At 35.3% G+C, this 19,957-nt stretch overlaps 1 long non-coding RNA gene across 2 annotated transcripts; it reads left to right on the forward strand.

The window, feature by feature from the left end:
* The first annotated feature begins 7,124 nt into the window (after nt 1-7,124).
* On the forward strand, nt 7,125-19,042 carry LOC121375928. Of its 2 annotated transcripts, none has more exons than XR_005958373.1 (3): nt 7,125-7,214; nt 17,607-17,756; nt 18,818-19,042. It is a non-coding gene; the product is annotated as an uncharacterized LOC121375928 (long non-coding RNA). The 2 variants fall into 2 exon arrangements; XR_005958372.1 differs by lacking the exon at nt 7,125-7,214 and adding an exon at nt 12,977-13,582.
* Nucleotides 19,043-19,957: the final 915 nt, after the last annotated feature.

The raw sequence follows: 19,957 nt of genomic DNA on the forward strand, positions 1-19,957 counted from the left end.
GACCAAACATCACTAGCCCAGACCAAACATTCACCAAACCAAACAGTCACTAGCCCAGACCAAACATTCACTAGCCCAGACTAAATATTCACTAGCCCAGACCGAACACTCACTAACCCAGACCAAACATTGACTAGCCCAGACCAAACAGTCACTAGCCCAGACCAAACATTCACCAGACCAAACATTCACTAGCCCAGACCAAACTGTCAATATCCCAGACTGAACACTCACTAACCCAGATCAAACATTCACTAGCCCAGACCAAACACTCACTAGCCCAGACCAAACATGCACCAGACCAAACAGTCACTAACCCAGACCAAACTGACACTAACCCAGACCAAACAGTCACTAGCCCAGACCAAACATTCACCAGACCAAACAGTCACTAGCCCAGACCAAACTGTCACTAGCCCAGACCAAAACATTCACTAGCCCAGACCGAACAGTCACTAGCCCAGACCGAACAGTCACTAGCCCAGACCGAACACTCACTAGCCCAGACCGAACACTCACTAACCCAGATCAAACACTCATTAGCCCAGACCAAACAGTCACTAGCCCAGACCGAACATGCACTAGCCCAGACCAAACTGTCACCAGCCCAGACCAAACTTTCACCAGCCCAGACCAAACTGTCACCAGCCCAGACCAAACAGTCACCAGCCCAGACCAAACATGCACCAGACCGTACAGTCACTAACCCAGACCGAACTGTCATTAGCCCAGACCGAACTGTCACTAGCCCAGACCGAACATGCACTAGCTTGGACCAGGGCTAGTGGGTTTGTCGCACTCTGTATGAGCTATATGTTTTACTGTCTATTTTGTATTCCCAATAACCAGTAAAAGTGTTATTCCTACTTTTGCTTTCACATAAGTGCTGCAAAGCATCTTACAAAAATTATATGCCAGGGATGCAGAAATCGAAAAGTTTTACTAGCCCGCCGGATCAGAATCAACTAAAATTCGCTAGCCTGCCATAATTTCTACTGGTCTGCCAACCTATATAACAATATGTTATTGTTTAACAATACACTGTCTTCACTTCACATGGTATATATGTATTTAATGAAAAACATCATTATTAAGAACACTTGGTAAGTGATCGACATTACGTGGCAAATAAAATCAGGACCCAAACCTTGATTGACAAATCAATAAAAAAAATAATTCATTCTGGTAAAGACTAAGTTTTTCACATTTCTTTCATATAGATTTATAAAATTTAAGTGACATGCCGCAAATATTTAACAAAACAATCTATTGAAAACACATCAGCAACATCTTTTCATCGTAAATCAGCCATTTCTAGGACGTATTGACCTTTGACCAGCTCGGTTTTCGGATGTCGCATTTGCGCAGTTTAAAAGTGTGATGTTATTATTACGGTACATGTATTGTTGTGTCTTCCATCATCTTTTTGAGTAGCCCATGAAATGGCGACATCAGGTTTTTTCTCTCAATATTTGTGTGATTCTTAATCATATGTTTGATGCCATATAACCGTAAATAAAATGTGTCGAGTGCATCGTTATATAAAACAGTTCCTTCATTCCATCATCTTTTTAAACCATTTGTTTAAATGGTTTGGAAGTTTGGCATTTGGAGTTGCAGATTCGATCAAAAAAAGTGTTTTTTTTTAAATATAAAAATTAGTCAGAAAAAGACAGATCACTTGTCGGACTGGTAGTTGCATTTTTTAACTTGTCCGTCAGAATTTTTACTCACATTTGGCAAGCAGGCGAGTACTTTCTGGACCCCTGTATGCTGCAGAGAATTTTACAAAACACTTACCCGGTATGCTAAACATTCAAAATACTTATGCTTATGGCTTATGTGTAGCCTACAATGTGTAATATGTAATTTAGCAAACATCTAAATCAGGTTTTTGTTTTTTTGTCCTATTAATATTAATTCAGAAGTAAATTACACTGCATTGTGTTAGCTGTCCTATCTAGATGAATAAATAGACTGATACGTTGGTTTGCTAACACCCACTGATTTGTAGCCTGCGATTAAGAAATGGATGTGGGACAGTTTACTTCATGGTAAAGCGTGGTTCTTTCTGCAAGTACAAAATGTATGTGAATATTATATTAAAATTTAGAAAACAAATTAAGCCTGAATTAACATTAATTAATGGAAATAGTCAGTGTCTACACAACACTTTGCAAATAACAGAATTTTTGTATTGCCCTCGATCGTCTGGTTTCAGCAAAATAAAAAAATTATGACCCACTAGTAAATTTTAATTTGGCTTGGAAAAAATTACTACCACTGTCAGTTTTTGAAATTAATTGAATTGAAATGTGGTCGTAATTATAGAAGAAATACGGTAATTCTCGGCCACATTCAATTCAGTAATGCCAGAAAATATTATTAATACTTGAATTTTAACATAACGGCACATATTCAACTACTTAATAATATCAAGTTTTTAATGTAACATACAACTGTTTGTTTAAATTTTATTACTGGAATTAGTATTTTATATCAAAATATTATGATTAGAACAGAGTTTTAAAATTCAGAATTTTTCCGACTGAATGCGGAAACTGGGGAAACGTTACGAAATACATCAATAAATGTTCACTTCGCCTATTTTAATCAAACTTTTTCCTCTTTCTCCTGGGAAAGGAGAAGTCACTTCTCCTACTTGTTCAATTCTAGATTAGGGCCGGATTATTTACACTGAATTTCTAGGGCTAGCTCTGGCACTCGCCAAATTTGCCAATTGTGAATTTTGAAAGTAGTTGGCAAATTTTATTTTAATTTGGCGAAATAATTTCATGTAAAAAGTGACTTTTTTTTTTAAAGTAACCGACGATTTTTGGAATTTTTGAAGTTTAATAGACAATTTGGTGAAACATTTTGCTCACCCAGAGGTAGCCCTGATTTCACTAATATTGGATTTTTATACTTTAAAGGTCCACAATCATGGCACATTATTAATACACAGTATATTAAAAAAAAAACCCATAAAGATTACATTATTAACCATAAAATAAAAAAAATACCACCCCAATTATTAATAAAGCGACTTTTTGTAAAACGCTCAGGGGAAAAAACACTGATCCAGTCGATTTGACCTGCATATGACCTGTGACGTAGCAACAGGTAAATTCCACTCATTCATTAGTAGGTTAGCATGGCGACAGCATGTAATGATTCTTCGGAAAATAGCTCATTCTTATCGGACGCATTTATATATGTTAAAAAAATAAATGTAGGAAAAATATTTTTTAGAAAAAATCGCATTAACATTTGGTAGGCCTATCTGTTTTTGTCTTCAAGCGATGTTCGGGATATCGTTATGTACAGCCTGAACATGAAAAATGCTATTTTTTCTAAAAAATATTTTTCCTACATTTATTTTTTTAACATATATAAATGCATCATGTTGAGGTGTATCTTTGTGCCAAATATGAACAATTTACACCATCTTAGATAATTGTCGTAATCCCCAGGTGTGAAGTGGTCACTGCAAATCGAATCCCATCTTGACAGTCCTTTCCAATATGCATGTGTTCGGTTTAAGAACTGCTTCTGTGCAAACAATGTCGGTTTGTCTTTCGGAAAAATATGCAAATTCTTTTGCCTTTAACTGCAGCTTTTGTATATCCATACACCGAACAATGGTTCACCATGTTTCACATTTGAAAGATATCTTGAAAATAACATTCCAAACATATTATTCAATTTAATAGAATAACATTTTCGCGTTTTAAAAATACTCTTCCATGTAAAATGACTGAAAGGCTGCGAATCACGCCTTCATGTTATGCTGGTTAGCGCGTCACGGGATCAGAGGCTTTTTGGCAAGTGATGGGAAAAACGCGATTTTTTTATTGCGAATATATTAAAAATGGGTAAAAAAATATTATTTTATTTTATTGATACTTCATATACATGTATATTGAAAAAGGTATAAGTAGATACCAAACAATAGTAAATTACGTTTTTGATAAATGTAGACCTTTAAAGAGACAGTTCTTAGTTTACTGTTACTGCAGTGGCGTATCTAGGGTATGGCAGATATGGCACTTGCCCTGGGCGCCACTTGAGGGGGGGGGGGGGCACCACTGAGCAGTTTCTATTAAAGTCAGACGTTATCTAAATGATGGGTGTCAAATGTTTGGTCATGGGCGCAATTTCAGTACTTGCCATAGGCACTATTTTCCATAGATACGCCACTGTGTTATTGTAACACATTTCTGACAGAGCATTTTTAATGACTGAAATTATATATGAAATGTATTTTATTGTGCCCCTCACCGAAGATGAAAAATGTATCCTACTTTATCTAACAAAAAATAAAAATGTGGCGTGTGCCCCCTCCCCTACTAGATTTACTTTGATCTCACCACTAGAAGTTGTGCCCCACCACTCCAGATATCGTTCATACAGTATTACTGATCTGTGTGCTCCCCCACTCCCATTCCAAGAAGGTTGTTATGCACTTAATATGATCTTAAATTTTTTCCAATAGCATGAATGTTTTTGAGAATTCAAGACTAGGTTTCATCTCACAATAGTTTTGTAGACAGGAAAAAATATATATACATGTATCAGGGCTCACCCTGGATCAAAAATACCTGTAGCCAAAATATTAGCCAAATGGAATTTTTATTAGCCATATTGAAAATGCTTTAGCCAAAATTGTTTTACACAGTACTATATAGAGTATTTATATATGAATAAGAAAATGCATCTTTTTCAGCTAATTGTGTACAAACTGGAATAAATCTGAATAACAAAACCGTATTACCTGATCAAAATCAAAGACAGCAATGGGGGTAGGGGCAATTAATATATTACTTTGAATATTTTTTTTTAATATAATTAAAATTACGGTCTTTTTAAAATCCCGGTAACTTATTAAATATCACCTCAGTCTTATAAATTTATATCTAACATTATCTAGCAAATATGATTATTGTAAACTAATTTTATTCAGTGTACATTTAACTGCACTTTGTATAAATACTGCATGTTCATTTCCCGCGATCACAATCTGCATGCGTGCTCTCGACCATGGATATGAAAAGAACAAAGACAAAGGAAATAAATGAAACTGCAGTTAGGTATTTATTGATGCGAACAACTATTGTTTTTCTACAAATTTACATCAAGATTTACTTCTGTGTAATCGTATTGTTTAATGTCCGCAACGATGTCTCTTTGACACGTGGGTGTCAGCTGACTCTGAAGCGTGACATATATTTGCACCGAGAGCTGTCCTCAGTTCAGCCAATGAGCGTTCTTCCCAACGTTCGCAAACTATTTGATTGGTGTCTGTCGTGACCATTTGGTTTAACGTGAAGCGCACAAACCAGTCTAGCGAACGTTTTGTTTTCGCTCAGTCTGGCTGAAGTCAGCCCTTGGGAAAGCCTACATGTCTTTTGGCCCTGAACTGGCATGTGTATTCAAATTGACATGCATTGTCGGTCTGTTTTTATTACTTTGGTTCAAAGACTTTACAAAGCTAGCCAAAATTTCAGCGACTTGCAAATTTTTTAGCCATTTTTAAAAAAAAATTAGACAATGGCTAATTTGGCTACCTACAGCGTGAGCCCCAATGTATTTGGAAGTAAAATGAAGTTTTAGCTACTAAAAACAATAGGACAACGAGAAACACATTGGAAATACAGACACTGATGTTGTGAACAAATTTCTTTTACCGGTAGCTGTTATAAAGGACCTGTTATGCTACTCTGACACTGTCAACTGTCACAACGAAGTTGGCCAACTTGATGATTGTGTTGTAATTTCCCCCAACTCTCGACTTACAACGGGTGCGCTCAGATTAACAGTCTAATTGATCATAGAAATCATACAGGTTAAAAAATGAGTTGTAAGAGCCCTCAGACTAGTTAACAATTGGACAGTCATTGAAGTCGTGAGAGTCAAAAGTTGGCCAACTCTGTCATGGCAGTTGGTAGTCTGTGCCTAACATTAGTGTTAGTCAGAAACGTTTTACACGGCAGTAAATTCAGTTAGGTCTCTTTAATTGCCACAACTTCAACTGTGCTGTGGTAACATTCCATTATTTCATCCAACAATGTTTCGCAATGCTAAACACAAAATGTCCCAAATTCCTACCTTCACCACAACTTTTCTCCTGTCACTGTCAGCTGCACTCGCCATGTTGATGATCAAAGACGAGTAATAATTTGATGAAAAAACCCACAAATTATTACAATACGATCACATTTTAATAGCAAATTTAAGTAAGACTGGACTTCCCAGCTATATTTCTTATCTTAAATAATAACTTGCGTTCTTGGAATTTCTACTTTCAGTTTCCGTGAACATTGTGACGATTGTCTCGTGACTAATGTTAACAAAAGTAAGAAATTAAAATAAACGTTCAAATAATATCTGTTTAACAAAAATATATTTAAAAAATTATATAAAACAATATTAAAACAAATATACAAAATAATTATGTGGAAAGAAAACGTCTCCCTTTTCACCATGCCACGCCTGGTAAATTTCTAAGGGTATTTCCATTTGGAACAAAAATAAATATTACAGCAAATTGAAACACCTCACGTGATACCGGAATATCCGTAATCGGACGAAATACTCCCGAATGTAAGATTCGGAATACTACGGGTTTTCAACGTTCAGAAAATCCGTTAGTCGCTAAACGTTTGTAAACTATTTCAACTGGTTCCTGAATTGGTAATTGTGTTTATTGTGTAGCGTAAAAACCAGTATAGCGAACGTTAGTGACAAACGGCTGGCTGAACTTAAGTTTCAAACGGGGTATCGATGGTTAAACGGTGTAAGCCGAAGTCAGCATCACTCATTAGCTGTTAGTTCGTGAAGATTGTTCCTTATGTACAGAAGCAAAATAAATATGTTTAAATAATAATAAATACAGACATTAGACAAGTGTTTCCAGGGAGCTTAATAATAAAGTTTTAGTCTGCTCTCATTGTCACGCATGTGCGGTTAGATTCCTCAAAATGACCAAGGAGATCCCGTGTATATATATATATATATATATATATATATATCTCTCTCTCTCTCTCTCTCTCTCTCTCTCTCTATATATATATATATATATATATATCAGTGTTCTCGCTGGGTGAAAATTAAAGGAGGGCGGCCGCGCAGCACCACACCCTTCAAAAAAAAAAAAAAAAAACGAAAACAAAATCCAATGGTTGGGGGAAGAGCTTGGTGGTTACCATGTTGTTGTGTGTTGATAGACTTTGTGGAAAGACATACTCCTTATTTTGATTACAAAAAGTGTATACGAAATACAAGCAAACTCGTATTTTAATTGAACCGAAGATGTTATCGGTCTGATATTCACGGCAGTTCCGGTTTTGCTGAACCGATCAAAGTTTTAATATTATTATTTTAATACAGATTTCAAGATATACGAAAAACAAAAAAAGACGTTTGCGTGATCCCCTAATGTCGAAAACATTTTTTAAATTTCCACCTTCATCGAATGAATCGATCGTTGTGATAAAATATTATCGCCAGCTGATAAAAAAATAGTTTCGTTTTTGTAGTGGCGGTGTATATTATTTGGCACCCAAGATGAATGATTTTAATGCTAAACATACCACTTCCGTTGATTTTATAAGCGGTCATATCCCCCCAAAATGAAAAGTTTACAATATGTTATAAGAACTGCTGAATAAACAGAATGACAGAAAGTAAAAATCGTCAGTTATAATCAATTATATCTGTAACTGAGGACAAAATATCAGACGACAGTTAGTGGAAACAAAAGGTTGTGTGACCGTTCTGATCACGTGACAAATTTGGCGCCAAATAAGTGTGGGTTTTCAGTCGGAGATTGCTGAATCCATAAAAAATAAAAATGTTTTCATTGCTCAAATAAAATATAACTTTTATTGTGTGTATTAAACATACAAATGGATACAGGTATGGGACAAAATAGAGGCTGTTAAAAATACTATTAAATTACGTTACGGTAACTGTAGTAAATGTTTCGTCAGTTACTTTTTCGTACACAACGCGGCTTGTTTCCTTTGATGTCCAGTGTGCAGACTGATCGTTGTGGATTTTTTTTATGTGTGGGAAAAAAAGTGCATTTGGAAATAACGGAGCTAGGTGCTGGAAAATAAAGAGGGGCGCAGAAAAAGAGAGATAGATAGAGAGAGAGACATAGAGAGACATATATATATATATATATATATATATATATATATAGAGAGAGAGAGAGAGAGAGAGATAGAGAGATATATAGAGAGAGAGAGATAGAGAGAACATTTTTACAAAATTAAAATAGCCTACTACATGTAAGTATATATTTTAAATCTTGGTAGGCCCCTATAGAAATTAAAATTATTTTAAAATTTTAATAATAATTATGGGTGTAATTTAAACATTTCCTCCGCATTTCTTTTACTAAATATATCTTGCCCGGTCGATTCCAGGTGATTACTCCACTAAAATGTGGCGTACACTCCATTTCAATTTAATTTACTTTATTTCCTTATGGAATGCTCGCCCAGAAAATATATTGATAAAAAAACAGAATAAAACAATATACAATAAAACGTTAAATAAAATCATGAATTATATACAAAGTATAAAACCAATTTGCAATACAACATTAAATAATAAATATAAATTATTTTCATCTATTCTAACGATTGACGGTTTGCTATATAGCAACATAGATATTTACAAATGTTAGTAATGACATTCATACTTGGGTTACATAATAACTGAATTAGTTTGAAAACTGGTGGTTTACAATGGTAATATTTTTATTTTATTTAACACAAAATTCACTGAATCGTGGGCAAACAACAAGTGTAAAATGAAACTGATCTTCAATGCCAGAATTTACAAATCACAGTCGGTGTTCACTGGCAGTGTGCACACGGAGGAAGACGATCCTTTTTTTCTTTCTATTTTTTAAAGACATAATTGTTTAAATTACATATTTTGTTTTAATTTTTCAAATACGATCATATGCACTGGCCGCAGTAATTAAAACGTAACAATCTACAAGGGAGATAATTGAATCATGAATTTGTTCACAACTAAACTACAGTCAAAATATGACTTTTCACCAAATATCACTTTTGTGGTTTCTGTAGATATTTCATTGCTATGTATATAATAAATGTTATCAAGATTCGGGAATTTTCGTTTAATTCGGGCAAAATCAGCCTTCCCCCTACTTCTCCCCCTTACAAAAATCGTACCCTTATTAGCCATTTCATCTCCCGAAGACAGTAGGATTTTTAAGGGATTCGGAGGCATGCTTCTCAAGAAAATTTTGAAATAAATATGCTCGGTGAAACTTTATCCGGGCAATTTGGATTTATTTTGCTACTGTTTGTAACATTTTATGTAATAAATATTTTTTGAATTTTATTCGTCATATCCGCATATATATATACACACATGTGCCAGACCATTTTATATTTAAGGCATCATTTTAAACAGAAATATATCCGAATAAATGCACAAACCAATTGCCGTAATATAGGACAGCATATATCGTGACCTTTAATAAACCAGGCACTGTTTGGGACGGTAACAAAAAGAAGAAGAGGGGGTTCAATGAGGGGGCTTGGTTCTCCATCATGTTATAAGTATATGCGCTACATGGAGGCCACGGTTATCTCAAGGTTTTTGTTCCCTTTGTTACATTACTCAGATCTTCTTATACATGTTATAATTAGCTGTCAGTATTTATCTAAAACCAGAGATGACTTTTGGTGTTCAATCTTAGATATTGGTCTAATCCGCCCTTAGACCTTGATAAAGATACCACGAAACCATGTTGAGATTGTCGTAGAATTCATATATTTATTCAAGTAAAACATATTTTAACACGTTAATTAATAAATGAGATACAGTACACAGCAAAACGGTACACCTTGTGTGCATGTACAATTGTAAAACACATTTAATATTATATGTTTATTTTGAAACTCGTTTTCTTTTCTTTCTTCTCTGTAGTTATCACTAATATGTATACTTGTTTGTCTCTGTGCTGTAATTATTTCTTTGTATGTATATCTGTATATCTGTTGTTTTTGTTATTACAACTCTCTTTAAGAGGAATAAAGAATATATATAGAGTATGCTCACCCGATTCAGAATTACCAATTTAAGAACAAAATATTGCGGGAAAGTGCACTTAAGAAGAGCAGACCTTCGTTTTTAAAAAACCCAGGAGTGCTAAAAATCGCACTCCTCAAAATGCTTACGAGGGGAGTAGAAATGACACTCCTCAAAATGCAGAGGAGGGAAAAATCGCACCCCTCAAAATAATCAGAATTGGAGGCAAGAGACCGAGAGGAATTGCACCCATGAACATGATTAAGTTTGAGGAGTAATGATTTTTAAATTAAATATCTTATGTTTTGTGTTTTCAAAATAAATATCTATTTGGTAGAGGACATCTCATTGAGCCCAAATCCACTACTTAAGAAAAAATATTTAGTGGGAAAGGCTACTTAAGAAAGACTCTAATTAGTGCTAATTAGCGATTTGATGGTTGTGAAAGTTCCATCCTTGGGACCAAATGTTAAATGTAGAGAATGCTCACCCGATTCAGAATAGCTGCCATCTCTGGTTTCAGTCTTATAAAATCAAGTTCTAAGTTCAAATACAAGCATAACTGCACTTTTAATTCACTCGCGAGTTGTCGCCATTAACGCATATCGTCAAATGCTTACTACGCACTTCGAACAATTTTCGCCATTTTGTAATGCAACAGTAGTTAACTGTGCTATTTTTAGCCGTATTTGACGTCGGTAGGAGCCCGTCAAAAGTGTCCCACTTTCAAAATACTGGGTTTATTTTTAACTTGAAAAAGCCAGCGTAGCGAATCCAATGCGGAGTGCGGTGTCTTATATGCACCAAATGTGATTGGATTAACTGTTCTAAATGCTTAAAGGGACACACCCTAGTTACGGCTATTTGTTAACCATTACGGCGTTGTTTTTCGCTATTAAACCCCATTTTTCACAAATAAAATTGCACTTTACTTACATTTTATTATTTAGAATACACATTTCCATTCACCTGAAGTGCTTTTTGGTAATCCTGATGTTTGTAAAACCACGAAATGCATTTTTTGCATTTTTTTCACAAGACGTTCTGTCGAGAAAAAACCGTTAAGCAAGCGAGGTCCAATCTATTTTTAATGTCACAGACGTTGATATATCACGTGACCGTTATCATTTTGGTTCGTTTTGTTTTCTCGTGCACGGTTCGCGCAATAAACATCCGATTTGTTGTTGTTCATTTGTGAGATTTTTTTCACAGTTCGTGAACATTTTCAGTAACAATAAAGTTCAGACAAGTAAGTGTCTCAATACAAAACGTTACAAACCCTTAAAACCAATAATTTTGCTAAGTCTTACGATATCTGGAGAGGGGATACAACCAGGACAGAACAGTTGGAACATATCCAGGAGAGGTGAAACGAACGCACCCCAAGTCTGTGAAATTTGTCGTGACGTAGGCATTGTTGTGCTTCGAGCGACATCTGCCGGTGACATCAGAATACTAACTTTCAAAATTATTTCAAGCAATTGGGACATGGGGATTCCCATGGTATTTATCGATATAAAATCTGCTTTTTCACTCCATTTGATAAAAACGTGATCTAAGTGTGTTACAGGTTTGTAGATTAACCAAATTATAATTTATTTTCGCTGGATGGAACTAGGGTGTGCGGCTTTAAATAATAAAAATATTCCAGGGACTGCCGCTTTAAGAAAAACATATTGCAGAAAAGATAAGATAATAACTTACAGCATCAATGTGAAAGATGTTTTTTTTTCTTTAGAACATGGACATGTAGTATATCAATGGATAGCTTTTGGTGAGTATTGTACAGATGGTTTTTTTCTTTAGAACATGGACATGTATATTAATGGATAGCTTTTGGTGAGTATTGTACAGATAAGTCAATATTATGTATGAATATGGTATACAGAGTCATAAAACATGTTAATAGCCATTTTTAATTATATATAGTTTTAAAAAATCTAAAAAAAATTCCCTTCTAAAAACCTATGCGGATTTAGTTTATATTATCCGGTATACAATTTATATATGCCTAAATTATTTCTGTTTCTTGGGTAAATTAAGGGAATATACAACATTTTGTATTATAATAAGCATACTATATTACCTGCCCTTAAATATTATGTGTGCATTTCAACTAAAAGGTTTTCCTCAGTATTAACATCATCATCCGATTCATCACCATCAAGGTCAAATGTGTGTCTTTGACGATAGAAACATGCCATTTTGCATTTTAGGACATATCTTAGGAAATATTTTTGAAATAGGAACATTGGAGATTTATTCGGTGATTGTTGTGGCAGCCATTTTTCAAAATGGCCACTTTGGCTGCCATGAAAGCCAGTGTAGGTGTCAGAATTGAACATATGAGTATTTATTGCTATTTACACACTTAATAACACAGATTTACATATATAAGTCCGTTACACATCTTGTAGTTGGTTAATGACAATTTCACGGGGTTTTTTGTTTTTTAAAATAGCTAACATTAAATATTTACATAGTTTATACTAGACTAGTATTTCAAGGGCAGCATCAGTATTAATGGCGCCAAACACTATTTATTGGAGAACACCTCTTGGCCAATACCGATGCACTTCAGAGACAAGCTATGGGGAACCAAAGCTGAACTGATCAACACCACACAGTTCATCAGGAACATACAAATCCTGATCTAAATTAAGAGCCATAACCAACAGTGTTTGAACGCAGAAGAAGAAGAGAAGGATTATGTCCACCTGATCTCTTTGGGGAAAGTGACTTACATATTTAATTATGTTGCAAAAATTCTAGGGGTGCAACGATACGGTCAAAACCGTATTGCGATATATTGCGATATAAGAAACCGTATTGCAATATGTATTGCAATATAGTTGATATTATTTAAATTTAATATTTATGGGTGTTTTTTTTAATGAAAGCAGAATGCATAAACTTATTAATGATCTTTATTAGTTTCAGCTGTCAGGCTAAACCCATCATCACAAACATCAAACACGTCGGCGTTTCTTTGATGGTCAGTTGCTAAATAATTGTTGCACGCGTTTTTCGTGAATAAAACTTAACATACCTAGTTTGAGTTAAATAAGTAATACTAAGTATATAAATCGAAATATTTGTAATATTGATTCCATCATAGAACGTAAATGATTATATAAACCACGACATATAATTATTAGTAGCATAATGTTCTTCGTGGTCATTTTTATTTTTAACAAAATACTAGTCTACTAGAACACCGGTGTGACGATGTCAAACTGTTTTTAAATTGTCACATTTTGAAATCCTTGCTATCGGGCTTTTCCGTTGCTGCTCGCTTGACACAGAAATGTACATATTGAATCGCAATATTTCGGCAGATCGACCGAACCAGAGGTAATATTGGCCGAGGTGTTTTGAATGATCGGCCGAAGTATTCCGAGTTCAGGGAAAAACAGCTAAGTGCGATTCTCACTTATTGGTTTATTTCTTTGAATATGATAGCTGTAGCCGTATTCCATTGTGAATGAACAATGAATAATAATGTGTAAGTAACAAAACATTTATTTGTAATTATCGTTAACTGGTTATTTTTATTGGACCTTTAACACGTTTTGTTTAGAAGTTAGAACCAAGTATAATCGACCTATAACTTCGTATGCCAACAAGAAAGCCGACGACGCTTGACGTGGTTGTTACATTTTCTGTCATCACCAATTAATAAAATGATGGGTGTTTTCGTTTGTTTGTTTGTTTGCTTATTTCAAGTCAAATAAAATACACGGAAAAAGATAGCGTGTAAAAATCGCGATACGCAAAACTGTACCGCGGTTCGTATCGAGCTGATAAATTATCACGGTATACCGGTATACCGGTTTATCGTTGCAGCACTAAAAAATTCGCAGGATTCATATTACACTGGTTTGTACATATGCCCAATGCACATATTGCAGGCATGAACCTCGTAGGTCATGTGAGTCAATGTACCAGGAATACTTTTTGAATGGTATGGTTTTGATGAAGATGAGATTATTTCGTGGCTATATTCCACGATAACCATCAGCCAGGGAGTACCACCCTGAAAGGAATGTGACTATCATTTCTCTTGTATTCCTGTTTTTGTAACGCTGCCTATTCATCACTCAGTGTGTGTATTGAAAACGAAAGTTTGTATTCTGAATCCCAAACAAATATTCATAATTATCCTGGACCACCCTTTGTATGCCAATGACAAACATATTGAATGTATATGTCTATTAAGTCATAGTGAATATCACTTAATTGTGTTTCTCGGATGCCTTCACGTGAAGATGGCAGCACTCAAAGTGGTAGCAGATCTATGTTCTTGATGGTAGTGAATTAGTGGATGTCCTAGTATATATAGGCTGGAGTTGCCTCTTCAGGATCGACAGACTCCTTTCCCAAAAACCACTAATGTGACGCTTCCCCACCCTCCTACAGTAGAAGACATGTATGATTTATACTTCATCAGTCAAAGACTGCTGCAATCACAGAGCTGAATCATGAACCCTGTTCTAATTTTGTTTTCCAGTTCTGCAGTGGGAAATAAAAATAATGCTCTTTCTTTGAGCATTTGAAAAGCAAACTTTATTTTTATCATTATTGGTTTCTTGAAACAACACAAACTAGGTGACTTTCAGTGCATTTGCAAGATTTGGCGACACTTCATGAATAAAATGTTGATGTATATGCTGATAACCAAGACAGATTGTTCATTCTCTGCTGTTGCTATTGACCAGGAACATGAGCAGAATAATGCTTCTATGAAAGGTGGTAGTAGAAGATCTGTCAAAAGTTTAAATGTCCCAGACACCACGAACAGACCAAATACACTCAGAAGACATTTCTGAGAAATATCAGATTGGGACATATGGAAAATATATTTAAAGAAAGCAGCAAACAGATGAGGCATTGAAGTCCAAGCTTTCATTGATATGATGAACAGACTTATTAAGATGGGCAATGACAAGTATGATATATTTATGAAGGAATGGTTTGTTTCTCAGATCGTTTAAAGATGAATAATCTTTTCTTCAAATTACTTCTAGTTTATAATAAATCCAAAGAACAACAGCATCTGTCTTGAAGGAAGACTGTTCCAGGCTTTATTACATTTCTTGTCAAGTACAGACACATTTTGCTTTAAGTAGGTGATGCTGTCAGTGAAGGACATTCTAAAATCCAAATACACACGATGAACAGTTTTCTTGGTTCTTCGTTGGAGTAACATAGCGCTAGAAAGTTAACGTTTGTTTTGTTCAATGACTGGCTAGTGGATGTCAAACATTTGGTCATATAATCTGAGAGGAAACCGCTATACTTTTCCTTTGATGTACCAGGCATTGGGCACTGATTGAGACAGAAAAAAACAATCAGAGTTTGGGTTCACCTAAGGGATTCAATCCTTCAACTCAAGCATCTCAGGTGAACGCTCTACTGACTGAGTTAGATCCTGCCTGCCCCCCCCCCCACCCCACCCCACCCCATGGAGAGATAGATGTCAGTGTGGACAATTCTATTGTAGGTAATGCATGTCAAAAATTACATTTATGTCGCTGCAAGAAATGGTGTTGAAATGTTTCAAGGCTTTTCTATTATGCAGAAACATGTCAGTATGTTACACAAACATATCCTGGTGGTACAAGGGGTGTGACAGGCTGTATGGTCGAAAACTATTTGTTATTAACTCTTTAAAAAATCTTTAATATATTTTGCCTTGCAACGAGGGTCCATCTATGAAGTAAATTTACCCAGACGTGGGGGGGGGGGGGGGGGGAGGGGGCGGGCATTATATGGGGAGGGACTACATACGCCAAAATGTCTTATTTTATTGGTATCAGATGGATGTAGTCCATGCTCCTAATTGTGTCCGATGTACTTTTCAGCGTCGAAGATCAATTTACACCTGAACACGCGGGGGGGGGGGGGGGGGGGGGGGGGGGGGGGGGGGGAAGTAATGATCAAATATACAAAAGGTGTACATGGAGAGGGGTGATAAAACAATCCCCGATTTTGAAAAAAATTACTTTATGGATGGTCTCCAATTAGTCGTCTGAAAAACCCATTTTACAGTGACAAGATAGCGCACATCTCTCAGCAAACTTACTTGCGCTTTTGTCAATACCCACATTGTACACACTAGCTGAAAGGTGTGCACCCCCTACATTTGAGTTACACTGAACAGAGCCTTTTTGACAGGCACTAAATATCCCTTTTTTAACAGAAACTGTCCAAACTTTGTGGTGAATTTGATCAAATATGACATCTAGTACCGGTAGTTAGAATATTTCACACACACACACACACACACACACACACACACACCTTCAAATTACTATATAAACAACAACAAAACAAATATGTATGCATATTTTAGTGTAGTTTACATGGTTTCCTTTCTTTTAACATGCTACATGCCAATATTTTAAAGACAATATATAGTGACACCTTGTTTTACTTAGTGCCTTGAAAGATTTATAGCAGTCTTGAGTTATCCAGTGGAAACCAAATTCAGTATGGCTGACATGTGGTGGCCATCTTTTGTGAGTGGTGGCACTATCGAAATCGTTATCCGTCTAGTTGAAAGCAATCAACCACAAAAGATTAAGGCTGATGGGTCAGCATTCTTGAGTAATCCACAGGAAACCATAGTCAATATGGCTGGCAATAGTGGCCATCTTCGATAAGCTCTCTAGATAAGATTAATCCATCATTAAAAAGATCAGGTTGATCGGTCAAAGGCCTAGTGCAAAAAATGGCTAATGACCTATATGCAATTGCATGTTTTTAACTAATGCGTATTATGTTGGCATCAGCATACCATACGACATGCTTCATAATGTAGTTACGAAATGATGAAATTACCTCATTTTCTTATCTTTCCTGCAATATTTGTTTCTTAAATTGGTAATTCTGAATCGGGTGAATTGTTCGAAGTGCGTAGTAAACATTTGACTGATTAGCATTTGACCTCTTCTTAAGTGCATTTTCCTGCAATATTTTTTTCTTAAATTGGTAATTCTGAATCGGGTGAGAATACTCTACATTTTACATTTGGTTCCAGGGATGGAACTTTCACAACAATTAAATCCCTAATTAGGTACTAATTAGAGTCTTTCTTAAGTAGCCTTTCCCGCAAAATATTTTTTATTAAGTAATGGATTTGGGCTCGGTGACATGTCCTCTACCAAATAGCAAAGGAATTTTGGTCGAATATTTTGGAGCATTTTAGAAGGACAGTCCAAAAATAAATAAGAGAAAGAAGAGGATCGGACTATTTAATAATATTAAAAAAAAAAAAATTAGTGATTCATTTGCAACCCTGTTTGGCAGTAATGCTAATATGAATAAATTATGTTCTCCAGATTTAAGCATTTTTATTTAATTTGGGCAAAATTCTCCCCCCCCCCCCCCCCCCCAACCCCCATACAAAAGTGGGAGCCTGTATGCCTATGGATGGAACAAGGTTCTAAGCGAGGCATCATTAAACAGATAAACATTCTATAAAAAACTGTTCATTACTACAGATGCTTTTGTGTGGTTTTTTCCAGGAATTTACATGCATGCCATACTGATAGCTGGTGCATATTTGTGTGGTGGGTTGCTCGACAAGTGGGTTCTTCGTCAGCGGCATCAGAAACTCCACGTCCTGAAGGACCCTTGTGATGTAGCCCAGTGATTAAGAGCTCGTTTTATGCAAGGTCAATCTAGGATTGATCCCAATCAGTGGGCCCATTGGGCTATTTTTCACTCAACCCAATGCAGTATGACTGGTATATCAAAGGTCATGGTATATGCTATCCTGTCTGTGGGATGATGCATATAAAAGATCCCTTGCTACTAATGGGAAAAAGAAGCAGGTTTCCTCTCTAAGACTAAAAATGTCAAAATTACAAAATGTTTGACATCCAATAGCCGATGATTAATAAATCAATGTGCTCTAGTTGTGTTGTGTTTTTTTTTTTTGCATCGGCGATAGGTTCTGTTCAGATCCTGCACAGAACCTGCAAATTTCTTGCCGGGATCATAAAAATTGTAACCTCCCAAAATAGGGACTGACCTCGGTGATTAATCCGCCGAGAGAATGAACATTTTAAGTATGTTTCATCCCAGTTGTCCTAATTGAAAAAAAGTGAAGACTTGTTAACTTCAAGAATGATAATTTAATTTCCATCATATTAATTTAAAATGATTCAACATCGCTATTCAAAAAGTAATTAAAAATGTATTACAGAGTTGGATAAAAATACAACAAAAACAGACTTGGGAAAACAGTGATGAAATAATGAGTATATATATTTGGTGTTACAGTCATATCATTAAATATAATAAACCCATATTGTACAAAAACTATATTGAAAAAGGCATCCTTTTTATACATGATTTATTGAATGAGCAAGGACAGTTTATGGATTATGAAGTTTGTAAAGCAAGGTACAATATAATTTTTTTTTTTTTAGAATATGCCACTTTAGTAAGAGCAATCAGAACATTTATTTACAACATAAAAACCGATAACCAAATATTTGTACTCATGAAAAATCCAATTTTCCCTTTCAGTATAAGAATTTTTCTAAAAGATGCAAAAGGAAATAAAGCTATATACCAATTACTGAACAGGAATAAAGCGTTCCCTACTGGCCAGTCTGTATAAAAAGACTGTAGTCATTGGTTAATTCAGTAACTACTTTGATACCTAATTCCACCTCCCCTCCAAAATCCTTACAAAATACCCTCCTTGCAATATTTTTTTTCTTTTCAGAACCAAAGAAGTACAAAGACCTACTGTTGCCATGGCAGCCAGTTCGATAATCAGTTATTTTGTGTTCAGTTGGACATGAGCTACATCTTGGACATAGATAATTAATTGACACTAAGTGTGTAGAGTTTGCTGTTTGCCAATGTTCATAAATAGCGGTCATGCTTGCAACAAATCTTTGGCACTGTTTTGTAAATATTTCCAGTAATAAACTTGTCATACTCTTAATACTTGTCTTAATATTCCATACTGTGGTTTTGTACATCAACCATCAAAAGTCTATTTAATGTCAACTCTATAAAGACCACCCAATGTGTCCTTTATAGGAAGGTTACAGTTAACCAGTCTGTTAGAGATAGGAGGGTATTATCTAAGGTGCGTATTATAGATGTGGTTAACAGATTGTGTGCTATTTATATACAGCTGGTTGTGAACAAAAATGCCCATTATAGACGGGTAGTTAACCATATAATAACAGTTCCACTAAAATTAGACATAATGGTTACCCAAGTCGACGTTCACCAGTGTACTTATTATAGACCAAGATACATATACTTACTTCTCTTCCAATGTTGTGGTATTTCAGTCTAAAACTCTGAAAATACTGACAATACCTGCACTTGTAAGAGGAAAAACTCTTCTTTCTTTCATTAAAGGAAATCTAATAAAAGGAAAAGGAGTCTTAGTTATATTACATTCTCCATCCAAGTTGCAAAGGCTGTGGTATGTGCTATCCTATCTAGGATGATGCATATAAAAGATCCCTTACTACTAATAGACAAATTTAGCAGGTTTCCTCTCTAAGAAATTGTCAAAATTACCAAATGTTTGACATCCAATTAATAAATCAATGCGCTCTAGTGGTGTTGTTAAACAAAACAAATGAACAAACCATCCAAATTATATTAAAGTCACAAACTTAGATAATTTAGTAGTGATTGGGTTTAAGGAATGAAGGTGCTTTTTATTTAGAGTCAAGTCAAAAATGTAGATAATTTAGTAAAAGTAAAGTAAAGTTTGTTTTTATTTAACGACGCCGCTAGAGCACATTGATTTTTTATCTTATCATCGGCTATTGGACGTCAAACATATGGTCATTCTGACACTGTTTTTAGAGGAAACCCGCTGTCGCCACATAGGCTA

Source organism: Gigantopelta aegis, chromosome 6 (assembly GCF_016097555.1).
Source record: "Gigantopelta aegis isolate Gae_Host chromosome 6, Gae_host_genome, whole genome shotgun sequence".
Classification (NCBI taxonomy): domain Eukaryota; kingdom Metazoa; phylum Mollusca; class Gastropoda; order Neomphalida; family Peltospiridae; genus Gigantopelta; species Gigantopelta aegis.